This window comes from Pteropus alecto, unplaced genomic scaffold, assembly GCF_000325575.1.
Source record: "Pteropus alecto unplaced genomic scaffold, ASM32557v1 scaffold3, whole genome shotgun sequence".
NCBI classification, from domain to species: Eukaryota; Metazoa; Chordata; class Mammalia; order Chiroptera; family Pteropodidae; genus Pteropus; species Pteropus alecto.
The window spans coordinates 48,665,633-48,680,351 of record NW_006442484.1 but is presented as its reverse complement, the minus strand read 5'-3'; positions in this window follow the sequence as shown (position 1 = coordinate 48,680,351).

The following is a 14,719-nucleotide window of genomic DNA, read 5'->3' as shown; positions in this document are numbered from 1 at the left end:
TCCCATTTATGTATTTGAAAACATGAAATTGATCTGCAGTCTGTTGTAGTCATTGGTAGATAAAAGATTTAGAGTGGCTGAACAAATTGTACGCAAGCTGTTCTTTTTCGAAGTTTTTTCTAAGTATAAATCAGAGTAATTTTAACAACTTCATCACTTTGAAATTAAGACTGTCTAAAAATAGTTTGGGGAATGTACTTCATGAACATTTTATAGAGTGAATTCAGCAATTACTTTTAGGGGCAACAAATTAATTTGGCTTTCCCTATTTTTCTAGGTTTTTTTTTTTCTATAATAAAGTCAAAATAGTCATTTTTTCAGGAGAAGAGTGAGAATACAAAGACTTTAAATGTCATCAAATGGAACATCACAAGCAGTGGAGATATTTGGCCAAGAAACATTTTTAAAGATCAATTTTAAAAGAGCAAAAGACCATTTAAAAGAAAATCATTATGGAAAGAACAGGTAGTCAGAAGTGGCAATAAATTAAAAGTTCAAGCAAAATCAACTTTCTTGTCATCAGACTCATATTCTGCACATCCCTTTTTTATGTCACCGTTACCTGCCTTCTCTATATTCCATCAGTTCCAACTAGCAGTGGAGTGATGACATAATGAACCTAGAGGTTCCTCTTTCATTTGAAACTTGGAGGATTGGTCTCTCTTCCACTTTAGGACACTGATTTTCAACAAAGCAGTTTCTCCATTTCTCTTTTGGACAGTTTCTGATTTTGACTCATAATCAAAATCTGACAATCTCAATTCCTCTGCTATTTGAGTCTTCATGGCCTGTTCTCATCATCTTTTATATACCTGACCTTCCTCTCAGTAATTGGGGCATCTTCTGCCTGTAGTACCTTTGGGATTAATTTCTCCAACAGGGCTTGCGGGGTCATTTCCTGGCAGCCATATCACACCCACCAAAGCTGTCAGCTTTTGAGTCTTGACCTGGTGTTCTAAATTCTTAAGGGAGCCTTGGGCATTGCTGTTTTCTTCTCTTGTTTCTAAGTCTGTTACACTTTCTGTGTGCTTTGACCCAATAGAACACAATCCCTTATCCAAATCTATCTTTGTTCCTTATTAGTGGCAATAGCTTGTAATAGGGTAACTACAAAGGAAAGGTAAGAACCTGCAAAGACCAGATAAAATTACTCATAGTAGGTTCTGGCTTCAAACTCACCGATGTCTTCATATTAACTATTTGTGTGTGTGCATGTGTGTGTGTGTGTGTATGTGTGTGTACACATACAGCATTGCATTTTTAATTATTCTAGATGAAGTTTTAAAATATTATAACTGCAGAAGAGAATGAAAAATCACAATTATTGTCAAAGGTAATACTCTTGTATGTGAAAAAGTAATCATCAGAGATGGAATCCTTATTGTAAAGTTTGTATTCTATTTTTGAATACCTACAGATGTTAAAATGTTGTATCTGCAGCACAATTAACACAGCTTCTTTGACTTTTGAAAGAACAAATGATAAATGATACCTAAGCTTTGTTCCAGTAAATTAATGATAGCACCATACCTTTATCTGACAATTGCTCAGGGTTTCACAGCACTTCATCTTTTAACTTTCAGAATGGTGATATAGACAAACCTTGAGTACCCAATTTTTGTAGGCGAAATAAGGAGAGACAGTGACTGGAAAAGCTAGATGCAGATTATTTACCAGATGTATGTCTGTTCCTCTAGGGTCAGAGCACGAGAAAGGAAACTGGGTGGCCCTGTCCTCCTATCTCTGATAAGATTCCACAGGAATGGTCTTTGAGATATAGCCTAGTCCCTTTCAACAGGCTGAAGAGAACAGTTCATCACCACAGTCATTAGGAAGGAATATTCTACTAGTGTCTAACAAATATTCTACTAGGAATATTCTACTAGTGTCTTTCCTGCTTTATTTTACCCCCTGTTCCATGACTGTCAATGTAACCACCTACCAGCCATTTACACATTGTTCTCTATGCCCTTGACCACACTAAGAGAGATTGTTTTGGCTTTTAGCCTTGTATGCTTTCTTCTTCTTTATGCACCATGTTTTACACTATACTGGTAATTATGAAATAACGGTGGTCCCCTTTTATCTGTGGCTTTGCTTTCTCAACCTGTTACCCATGGAAATATTAAATGGAAATTTTCAAAAATAAACAAGTTTTAAGTTTTAAATTGTGTGCCAATCTGAATACTGTAATAAAATCTCTCATCATCCTGTTCTGTCCTGCCCAGGAAAAGAATCATCCCTTTGTCCAGTGTGTTTATGCTGCAACCTATTAGTCACTTAGTAGCCAGTTATCAGATTGTCTAGATATAGCAGTGCTTATGTTCAAGTAACCCTTATTTTACTTAATAATAGCTCCAAAGCCATTCACAAAACTTTTATTATAGTGTACTGTTATTATTATTTATCGTTGTTAATCTCTTAGCCTAATTTATAAATTAAACTTTATCAAAGTATGTATGTATAGGAAAAAACATAATATATATAGGGTTCAGTACTATCTTTGGTTTCAGGCATCCACTGGAGGTCCTATGCTGTATCCCCCGTGGACTACTTTAATATAAAAATTAAGAATTTCTATAACATAGGGCAGGGAAAGATTTTTCTAAGCTAAAGACAGTGGTCATTAATGAAAAGACAGGTTTAATGACATTAAAATTAAAAGTTAAATACATCTGAAAATAATCATGAACGAAATGAAAGGTAGGTTAAATAGAAAAATATTTGCAATATATGAGACACTGTGTTAAGCCTTTTAATATACAAAAAACTCTCTTAAAATCAGTGAGACAAGGTTCAATTGAAAAAATGAAAAAACAAAGGCCATGAATAGAAAATTTACAAATAAAAGCTGTAATACATAGTCAATATGCATATGAAAAACTGCCCAATTATGTTAATAATCACATAAATGCATTTCAAAATGGGCTGTGCTGTTCAGATGGACTGAGTTCTTTCAACAGCTTCTCAGTGTTGTTGAGGGTGCAGGCAAATAAAAATTCTCATATATTACTGATAGAAGTGTAAATTAATATAGTTTATCTAGAAGTCATATTGTCAATATGTATCAAAAGTGGACCTAGGAATTCTGCTTCCCAGAATTTATCCTAATGTAATAATCATGGATATTGCCTACTCCAAAGCCATGAAAACTTTCTTTTACCTTTTCCTTTAAAGACTTTACTATTTTTCCTGAACCATTTAGATCTGCAGTCCTTCTAGAATTGTTATATACTATGAAGTAGAGATCAAGATACTTTTTTCCAACTGGGTATCCAATCAACCCATCTGATTTATTGAAATGATTATCCTTTCACCACTACACTGTCATCTTTATCATATATCAGGTGACTCTACATATATATGGCATATGGCAGAGAGCAAATGGAATCTGGCCTTCCCCATTACTAAGAAGACTGTATAGCCCAGGCAAGAAATATTGTTCTTTCTTACAGCTACAGGTGTACCATAGATAGAATACCATAACCTGAGTGTTAAAATCAATATTTATCTAAGGTAAAGCCTAAACCTTCATTAAAAATAACTTTTGTGATACAGAAATAGAAAATGGTATCATATTATGAGTTTAAATATTATTTAATTATTATCTCCTTGAGGTAATAATTTTGAGGGAGCAAAGCTGGCCTTTTGCTTTTTGTGTGGTGTGCATTTGCTCTCCACTGTACTGCTGAATAATTGACTACAGGTTACTTATCTATTCTGCTCGTGATAAACACATGAATTGTTTCCAGTTTTGGGCAACTGTGAACATTCTTATCTATGTCTTCTGGCACACTTGTTCAGGAATTTATGTAGATATGTGCCTGTGAGTACAACTGCTGGGTCATAGGATTTTCTCTTCCCCACCCCAGTTTTATTGAGGAATAGTTAACATACCTCAGTGTAAGTTTAAGGCATACAGCATGACAGTTTGATTTACATATACTATGAAGCAATTGCAACAGGTTCCGCTAACATCCATCATTTCATGTAGATACAATGGAAAAAATAGAAAGAGGAAAATTTTTTCTCATTATGAAAACCCTTAGGGTTTACTCTCTTAACAACGTTCCTATTTATGATAGAGCAGCATGAACTCGTCATCATTTGGTATGTTATATTCCTAGTACTTATTTATCATATAGCTGAAATTTTGTAACTTAACTACTTTTCTCCAATTCCCCTTCCCTCCACCTTCAATCTCTGGTAACCATATATTTGATCTCTTTGTCTATGAGTTTTTTGTTGTTTTGTTTTGTTTTTGTTTTCGTTTTAGATTCCACATATAAGTGAGATCATACAGTATTTGTGTTTGTCTGCCTCACTTATTTCACTTAGCATAATCTTTTCGAGATCCATCCATGTTGTCACAAATGGTAAGATTTTCTCATTTTTTTAAGGCTAAATAATATTCCATTGTGTGTGGGTATGTATATCCCATTGTGTGTGTGTATGTATATGTTCCATTGTGCATATATATTCCATTGTATGTTTACGTATATTCCATTATATATAACACACATACACACACACGCACACACACATACACACACACATGTACACACAGACCATTGTATATATACCACAAGCATCCATTGATGGACACTTACGTTGTTTCTATGTCTTGGCTATTATAAATAATGCTGTTATGAACGTGAGGGTACAGATACTTTTTCAAATTAGTGTTTTCATTTCCTTTGTATATATTCCCGGAAGTGAAAATGCTGGATCATATAGTAGTTTTATTTTTAACTTTTTATGGATCCTCCATGCTATTTTCATAGTGGCTGTATCAATTTTCAATCTCACCAATAGTGCACAAAGGTTCTCTTTACTTCATATCTGTGCCAGCATTTGTCATCTCTTGACTCTTGATGATGGACTTTTTAACAGGTGTGAGGCGATATATCATTATGTTTTTAATTTTCATTTCCATAATAACTAGTGATATTGAGCATCTTTTCATGTACCTATTGGCCTTTCATATATCTTCTTTGGGAAAATGTCTATTCAGATCCTTTGCTTGTTTTATTTGTTATTGAGTTATATGAATACTTTATATATTTTGGATATTACTCCCTTACCAGATATATGCTTTACAAATATTTTTCTCATTCCACGGGTTGTCTTTTTCACTTTTTGATGGTTTCTCTTGCTGTACAAAAGTTTTGTTTGATGTAATCCCACTTGTTTATTTTTGATTTTGTTGCTTCTTTGGAGTTTGATGGTTTCAAGTCTTACATTTAAGTCTTTAATCCGTTTTGTTAATTTTTGTGAATGGCATTAGGGTTCTAGTTTTATTCTTTTAAATGCACCTATGTGATTATTTCACCAGTATTTATTGAAGAGACTGGTTTTTACTCCATTGAATATTCTTAGGACCCTTGTCAAATATCAGTGGACTGTATCTGCTTGGGTTAATTTCTGGGCTCTTGATTCTAATCTGTTGGCCTATTTGTCTGTTTTTATGCCAGCACCATACTGTTTTGATTACTATATAGTACATATGATATATACTATAAGCTTTATAGTATATTTTGAAGTCAGGGAGTGTATTCGTTCTGCTTTGATCTTCTTTCTTGGATTTTCTTTGGCTATTTGTGGTCTTTTTTGGTTCCATATAAATTTTAGGAGTGTTTTTTTCTACTTCTGTAAAAAATACCATTGGACTATTGATAGGGATTGCAGTGAATCTATAGATGGCTTTTAGTATTATTGACATTTTAACAATATTAATTCTTCCAATCCATGAACATAGGATACCTTTCTATTTATTTGTGTCTTCTTTAATTTTTTTCATCAATATCATACAGTTTTCAGAGTAGAGATATTTTACCCCCCTGGTTGTATTTATTCCTAAGTATTTTATTTGTTTTTGATGCTATTGTAAGTGTGATTGATTTCTTTATTTCTTTTTCAGAAAATTATTGTTAGTATATCGAAACACTATTGGTTTTTGTATGTTAATTTTTATCCTGCAATTTTACTGAATTAATTGATTAGTATGTTATATTCCTAGTACTTATTTATCATATAGCTGAAATTTTGTAACTTAACTACTTTTCTCCAATTCCCCTTCCCTCCACCTTCAATCTCTGGTAACCATATATTTGATCTCTTTGTCTATGAGTTTTTTGTTGTTTTGTTTTGTTTTTGTTTTCCATTGATTAGACCTAATAGTTTTTTGGTTGAGTCTTAGAATAATATATATAAATGTATATGTATATACATACACATGTATACACATATGTATACACAAATATGTATAACATAATATATATACATGTATGTATATATAATTATGTTATCTCCAAATAGAGACAACTTTACTTCTGTTTCAGTTCTGACACCTTTATTTTTTTTTCTTGCCTACCTAATAGTTTTTTGGTTGAGTCTTAGAATAATATATATAAATGTATATGTATATACATACACATGTATACACATATGTATACACAAATATGTATAACATAATATATATACATGTATGTATATATAATTATGTTATCTCCAAATAGAGACAACTTTACTTCTGTTTCAGTTCTGACACCTTTATTTTTTTTTCTTGCCTGATTGCCCCATCTAGGACTTCCAGTACTGTGTTGAATAGGAATAGTGAAAATGGATACCTTTGTCTTGTTCCTGATTTAGTGAAAAAACTTCCAACCTTTTACTACTGAACATGATGTTAGCTGTGTATTTGTTATATATGGCCTTTATTATGTTGAGATATGTTCCTTCTACGCCTAACTTGTTAAAAGTTCTTATCATGAATGAATATTGAATTTTGTCAAGTGCTTTTTCCCCTTCTATTGAGGTGACTATATGATTCTTTTCTTTCATTCTATTAATATGATGTATCATACTGGTTGATTTGTAAATGATGAATCGTCCTTGCATCCCTGGAATCAATCCCATTTGATCATGGTGAATTAAACTTTGAATGTGCTGCTGAATTTGGTTTGCTAGTATTATATTGAGAATTTTTGCATCTATATTTATCAGGGATATTAACCTGTAGTTTTCTTTTCTAATAGTGTATTTTTCTGGTTTTGATATCAGGATAATGCTAGCCTGAGTTTAGGAGTATTTGCTCCGCTTTGATTTTTTAGAAGAGTTTGAGAAGAATTGGTGTCAATTCTTCTTTAAATGTTTGGTAAAATTTACCATTGAAGCCATCTGGTCCTGGGCTTTTCTTTGTTGGGAAATTTTTGATTACCAATTCGATCTTCTTACTAGAATTGGCCTATCTGGATTTTGTATTTATTCCTAATTCAGTCTTGGTAAGTTGTATTTTTTAAGATTTTCTCATTTCTCCTAGGTTGCCCAATTTATTGGTGTATAGTTATTCAGTGACCTCCTATACATGCTTTATATTTATGTGGTACAGGTGTAATGTCTCCTTTTTCATTAATAATTTTGTTTATTTGTGCCCTCTCTCTTTTTTTTTCCTTGGTTAGTCTACCTAAGCCTTTGACAATTTTGTTTATATTTTCAAAAATAAAACAAAAAACAAAAAAAAACAACTCTTAGTTTGATTAATCTTTTCAATTATTTTTCAGTTTTTTTTAAAAAATTTTCTTCTCTGATCTTTATTATTTTCTTTCTTCTGCCAACTTTAGGTTTGGTTTGTTCTTCTTTTTCTAGATCCTTAAGTCGTAGAGTAAGGTTGTTTGGGATCTTTCTTTCTCCTTAATGTAGGCATTTACTGTTGTGAATTTTCTTCTTAGAACTTCTTTTGTTTCATCCCACAAGTTCTGGTACATTGTGTTTCCATTTTTGTATGTCTCAAGAAACTTTTTTATTTCCCCTTTAGTTTCTTCTTTGATCCATTGGTTGTTTGGGAGGGTGTTGTTTAAAATCTATGTGTTCATGAATTTTCCACTTTTCTCCTTGTAATTAATTCTAGTTTCATGACCTCATGGTCAGAGAATATACTTGGTATGGTTTCAGTTTTCTTGAATTTGCTAAGACTTTTTTTGTAGTCTAACATATGACCTACCTTAGAAAATGTTCCATGTGTGCTTGATAAGAATGTGTATTCTGCTGTTGCTGGATAAAGTGTTCTATATATGTCTGCTAGGTTCATGTGATTCTAAAGCATTGTTCGAATCTGCTGTTTCCTTATTGATTGTTTGGATTATGTATCCATTGTTGAGAGTGGGGTATTAAAGTCTCCAACTGTTATTGTATTACTGTTTATTTCTCCTTTTAGCTCTGTTAGTTTTTGCTTTATATATTTAGGTGCTTCAATATTTGGTGAATAAATATTTACAATTGTTGTATGTTCTTGATAAACTGAGCTTAAGCATTATATAATGACATTTTTTTTAAAGTCTATTTTGTCTGACATAATTATAGCTACCCGTGCCTTTTTTATATGGTTATCAATTTCTTGAAATGACTTTTTCCATCTTTCATTCTTAGTTTATGTGTGTTTTTAAGGCTAAAGTGAATCTCTTGTATGCAGAGTATCATGGGAGCTTGTTTTTTTTTCTTTTTAATCCATTCAACTACTCTATGTCTTTTGATTTGAAGGTTAAATCTGTTTATGTTAAAGTAATTATTGATAGGTAAGGACTTACTATTGCCATTTTGTTAATAGTTTTTTCGTTGTTTTGTAGATCCATTGTTTCTTATTTCTTAGGTGTTTTGATGTCATTTGGTATCGGTTACTATGACTTCTTTAACATGTTCTTTTGCGTAATTGCTACAGGTTTTTGCCATGTGGTTACCATGAAGATTACACAAAATATCTTAAAATTATCACCCCCTATTTTAAGCTGATAACAACTTAGCTTTAACAGAATTCCAAAACTTTTACTCCTCCTCCTCCTCACATTTTAGGTGACAGCTATTACATTTTACATAGTTTCTATATTGTGTAACTAATACCAATGTTGTAATTATAGTTATTTTTACTACCTTCTTTTTTTTAACTTTTAAACTAGAGTTGTTAGTGAATTATGTACCACCATTACCAAATTACAGAATCTTACTTTGACTGTATATTTATATATATTCTCTCCACAGTTATTTAGCTAGTAGTAGAATTAAATGTCAATTTATTTCTCTATTTAACTGATTGAAAATTTATAGTAATTGTTTTTATATGAAAATAACAGCTTTCATAATTAACATTAATTATTGAAATATTTTTATTTTTGAAATAAGAAACATTTTCCTTCTGATAGAATCTCAATATATTAAGCATATAAATATATTTTCAATGCTAGTTTTATATGAAATGCACATATATATTTGAAACTGAAATTCTGGCATTAAGAATAAAATACATTTCTTGTTATCATTATTGGCATTTTTATGCTCTTTGTATATTATGATAACTTGTACCACTAAAAAGATCAAGGGTGTCAGAAAAGACATTGATCTATATAGACATTCAACTACTGGGCTTTCTAAAGGCCAAGGCCAAATTATCTAGCAGCTTTTGGCTGAAGCTGAATTTCGGCTGAATTAATTATAGCAATTATTTTATTTTACCAAAGGTTCATGAAACACCTTTTGAGTGCTGGGCATCTGGTTGCCTTAGGGTCTACAATAACAGTTGAGAATAAAATAACCTTGCTTTATTTAAAGCTAGGTTACTCAAATGCCCCATATTACCAATTCAAAACAGTTCAAATCTCTCCCCTACTTGATGAAAGAATTCCAGTATTTTACCAGCTTGCCCTCTTGTACAGTTTTTTGAATGACTGAGATACTCCAAACCAGTTGTTATTCAACATGTTAACCAGCTGCCTGGTTCTGGACCACTGCATCATTCTTTTGTCCGTCAGTAACATCTACAGCCTCCTGCTGCTGCTTTCCCATGTGTAGTTTAACCCCGGGTGCCATTCCAGGCTCACAGAGTTCTGCACAGTAATAGGAAGATCGACTATGATGTTTGTATGACTTCACTGATGGCTTTGGGATTAAAAGTAAAAAAGAAAAAAACAAAAAATATAAGTGGAGAACTCATATTTTTTTACTAGATATGGAGGTTCTCTGAGTTCACGGGCCAAAGCCCCCCTCAGGCGTTCTCTATTATGCAGTTTTCTCTGCCCAGACTCAGGCCGGTCTCCGTATTTCAGGAATCAGTTTACTTCCCCACAAAAAGAATGCCTGGAATAAGTCTCTCATATTTGGATCACAAGTTGCCTGTCCCCAAGGTCCAGAGACAGTCACAGGCTCATCCTTCTAAGTGTCTATTTCCTGCCTCTATAGATCTTTTTAGATTAACAGTGGAAAGATCTCTTCCTTTTGTGGCAATCCTGAACCTAGACTTTAATTCCTTAGATAATTCAGAACAACATCAATACTTTCCCCAAAGTTGAGTTTATTAATTTGAAATGATCCCAGATATGTGGCTTGTACATTATAGTCTAGTTTGAGCTTCAGCAATCTCAGGCTGTTCTTTCTAAGGTGAGATGCATTCATGTCCTTACTGGCTTTCCATCTCCACCAATCTCCTGTGGTTAAGTGCTTGAATAAGAAAACACTCATTTTCCAGTATCTAACAAAAACTTTTAGGGACAATCCAATTTAAATCCACTTACAGGAAAAAAAGTTTTGTGCAAGAAAAGATAAGAGCAACTGTGCCTCAGTGAAAACAATCTTTTATGTGATTATGAAAAGCAGATTAAGCTCCTTGGAGCCATATTATCTCCAGAGTTCATATTTTACCTTCACATCTCCATTTAATCAAAAGATCCTCTAAGATGTTTTCCTCAAAACACAGTAGCAATGTGCCCCCAAAGTTGAATTCAAATATTTTCCTCAACGGAAATAAACTGCTAGAAGCATTAAATTGTCACTTTTAACAATTAGTCTCAAAATCTTTTAGGATTCACATTAGGCCAAAACACCCTATTATAATCTGTTTCACTAGCACCCAGCAAAGTGTCAGTAGGCTATCAGAAAAAAAATCTGAGACAGTTGAACTGTCTAGTGAAATCAAATACTAAGTAATTTCAGTCCGGTATAATAAAGCTAAAATGCTATAGAAATACATTCAGAGTACTTTGGGGACTGTTATGTAAAGAATTGTCCACAGTCATGCTCATGAACAAGGAACAGCAGAGTAATTGGTTCTTCTAGTTTACTTTAAGCTCTTTCTTTATTTTTATTTTTATTATTAAAATTTTTTTTAATTTATTGATTTTTATTATGGTGACATTGGTTAACAAAATCCAGTAAGTTTCAAGTGTACAATTCGACAAGCTCTTTATTTTTTAAAATTCTTTATTCATTTCTTTAGGAACCATAAGACAAAGATAGTATGTTATATATTTTTAGTGTTTAATAAATTATCGAATTTAAACAAATGTTTCCATAGCTGGGTCCTATTATGAAATAAATACTGAAACATACCATAAAATAAAAATACTGACCTCTTAATTTTCCAAAAATTTGCATTTGGGGGAAAGGTGATTTTTATAGCCTGGTGTACTCAAGAACTCAACTTTTAACTTTCCTTTGAAGTAGTCATTTAGGACTTAGGATCAGACATTGGTAACATAAAGAAGCAGGCGAGAATTGGTGTCAGAGTTCTTAATCTTCTCTATCTGTATGTTTCTATCTTGCCCAACCCTTCCCACTACACCCAGAGCTTCATTGCTTGCAAAAGCTGATTGCAGGAGAAAGCAGATGTCACATGGATATTGGCACGAGTGTGCCCAGGTTAGTGTGTGACTTACTCCATTAGAATTTTAACTTTAAGCTTTTTTTTTTTTTTCCAATTAAGGATGAAGACTTTGTCCTAAATAATTGGGATTTTAGTTTGTCAGTGACTGGTTGTATTTTTTTCTTTGGGGAATGCACTGTTACAAAGAGCTGTGTACTCGGCCCTCCTATAAGTTGGAATTATTGGAAAAGATTGACCTTATTTACTGTGTTCACAACCAGTGCTACACACAACATGCATACACACATAATGCACTTATTTATCCAGGAAATAATAATTAAGTACCTACTTTGTGCTAAACGTAGTCTTAAAAGGTGCAAATACAATGACAAAGCATAGTTCTTATCCTCAAAGAACTTAAAATCAACAAGGGAAGAAAATGCAGACATTTTCACAGTATTTATAATACTCCATTGTAATTTCCTGTTTTCTCCTCTGTATTTTTTTATTAGACTATAGGATCCCCTCAAGCTGGCATCTCATCCAATATGTTCACTATTGTTTCTCTAGCATCCAGCTCTCTGCCTAGATAGTCTAAAAACATTTACTGAAATGAGTGAATAAATGTATATAAATGTAATAAAAATATATAAATGATCAAAATGATATTATAAAGATTGAATGCCAGGCATGCTATACAAATAAAAAAAAAAAAAGCTTCAGGAGTGCAGAGATAAGATGAGATCCTGGCAAGTGGAGCATCATGAGAAAAATGAGATGTGAGGAGGTCATCTTGGATTTGGCAATTAGGATGTGTTTATAGTGAGTTTTCAAAGAGAAGCACTAAATTTAGAAAAGAGTTGTGATATTTAGATTGTTAGGGGTTAAGAAGTGAATGGATAGTGGATAAAACTGGTTGACCTGATTTGGAGAATGAGATAATAAATCCATGGAGGAGGGGCAGGAATTTTTCCACTTATACAGAAAGTTAGGAAATCTTCTTCCATGTTCTCCATCTGATGTAGCAATTCTGTGTCAAAGAATATATCTCTCCAAATGTGTAACAGAGATGTCTTTACCTTGGAATCAGTTTCCTGTTATTTTTAACTTATTATTTAAAAATTGGATAACTATGCAGGTCAGGGCCAGTCCTAGAGAAAGTCGTTATGTTATAAAATTTTCCTGGTGCATCACATCCTGGGTACTTAAAAATCATTCCTTTAGACAGTCCCTGACTCTCCCATCAACTCTTCCCTGAAAGCAGCAACTCAAGGACCAACGTTTTCATTCCTTGACCTGTACCAAAATCTTATTCTTTCATGAATGTTAAGTTATTGGCCATCTAATATGATAAAATAATACAAAAGGAGATAGAGTACTTGGTCTAATTGTCCTGATTTCTCTTACCCTCAGATAAGCCTGAATAGCAGTCCAAAGCAGAATGCTTAAAATTGGATAGCCCTGAAGGTCCTTCTGCCCTATGCAAGTGAAATATGTGATTTAAGATAATCTGACAAAAAAACCCAAAAACTTTAAAATAGAAAGTGAGATTTCTTCCACTTAAATTCACTGTTCCCTTCCTCCTAGCCAAAAAGTTAACATAAATGTTGTCACACAAATTATAAGCCTAGAAATTATATCATCTCAGGCCAAAAGTGGTTACTGAGATTCTGATATCTTGTCTCCTCACGGTCTTTCTCTGGAACTAACTGTATTCTCCTTGCTAGTGGATGTTAACAGGAGCTGAACTTATTTTTCTCCTAAGAGGAGAGGAAATGTGGTAAAGACAGAACTAAGATTAATAAATTGGAGTTTAGTGGACAGAATGTACCCAGCAGGCATTGCTTCCTCTCTAGAGTGCCCCTGAATGTGGTGTTGGAGGCCTGTGGGATCATCTGTAAGTAAGAGTAACTCTGGGAGAAAGCAAAATAGGAATAAAAATTATGAAGGGTGCCAGTATACTAGAGTTTTTTCTTTTTTTTACAGGATAATTCTAAAATAGCCATTTATTTCATTTTAAAATTTCTTTTTAACTACTTAAAATATGTACATTTAAATAAATCTAAAGCATGATTTATTTATAAGACAAATAGCAGTCAGAAAAGCATAAGTAAGCAGGCTTTAGATTTTATGTTAATACAAATAAATCATTTTTTAGATTTCAAATTTAAAAGGGAACATCATGATATATGTTCTGTTTCTGTGAACTACCATGTGTTAATTAGCAACGGGGGCAAGGCCAGCCACCTCTGAAGAAGTTAAATTTTAAGATCAAAGTGTCATCATTCCTCAGCTGAGTCAAGGATCTTGGTTGCTTGAGTCGAAATATAACACTTAGACTTCAGATGATTCAATGAGATGATGCCTGACCTAGCCTTGCAAGGTTAAAAGTTATTGGTTTTTCCTATGTTTTACAATGGATTCATTTTCTAGACAAGGCATGATATATTAACAATGAGCTCGTTTTTAAAAATTATCTCTTTATTTATCAAGTAGTTCAGTTAATTCTTATGATAGATTTTAATATTTTAAGAGAGGACACAAAGTAATATGTTTGAACCTAACTTTTATATGGAAATAATATTTTCTAGAGTTTTATGAGAAAACAGTTTTGTGACCCCATAATATTTTAGATTTAGTGAATAAAAGCAAAAATATTGATATATGTGCAGTTTGAATACCATTTTATTTATAACTCAGCTACGGGAATTGCTTAAACCTGATTCATGTATAGTTTGAATAGATTTTATGGAAGAAAACTGCCTTTGTGGAGAGCTGAAAGGAATAGATTCATTTGGAAAATTTTGTGAAATAGAGTTCCTTGAAATGGTGGCATCCATAAAGTATTTATGGAACAAATAGGTTTTACATATCAAAATTAATAATTTTCTAACAATTTTGGAAGGTTATGATTTAGCCTGTTGTATAATGCATAAGGGCACTTTACAGTTGGGTATGTAGGGATAAATAAGGAATCCTTCATGGCATACTGTATACATAGAATCAATGTCTATCTTTATAGTTAAACTCCATGCTACAACTTGTTTTTTGAATTTTAAACTTTCATCTGGTAAACACTTTAAATATGGACTC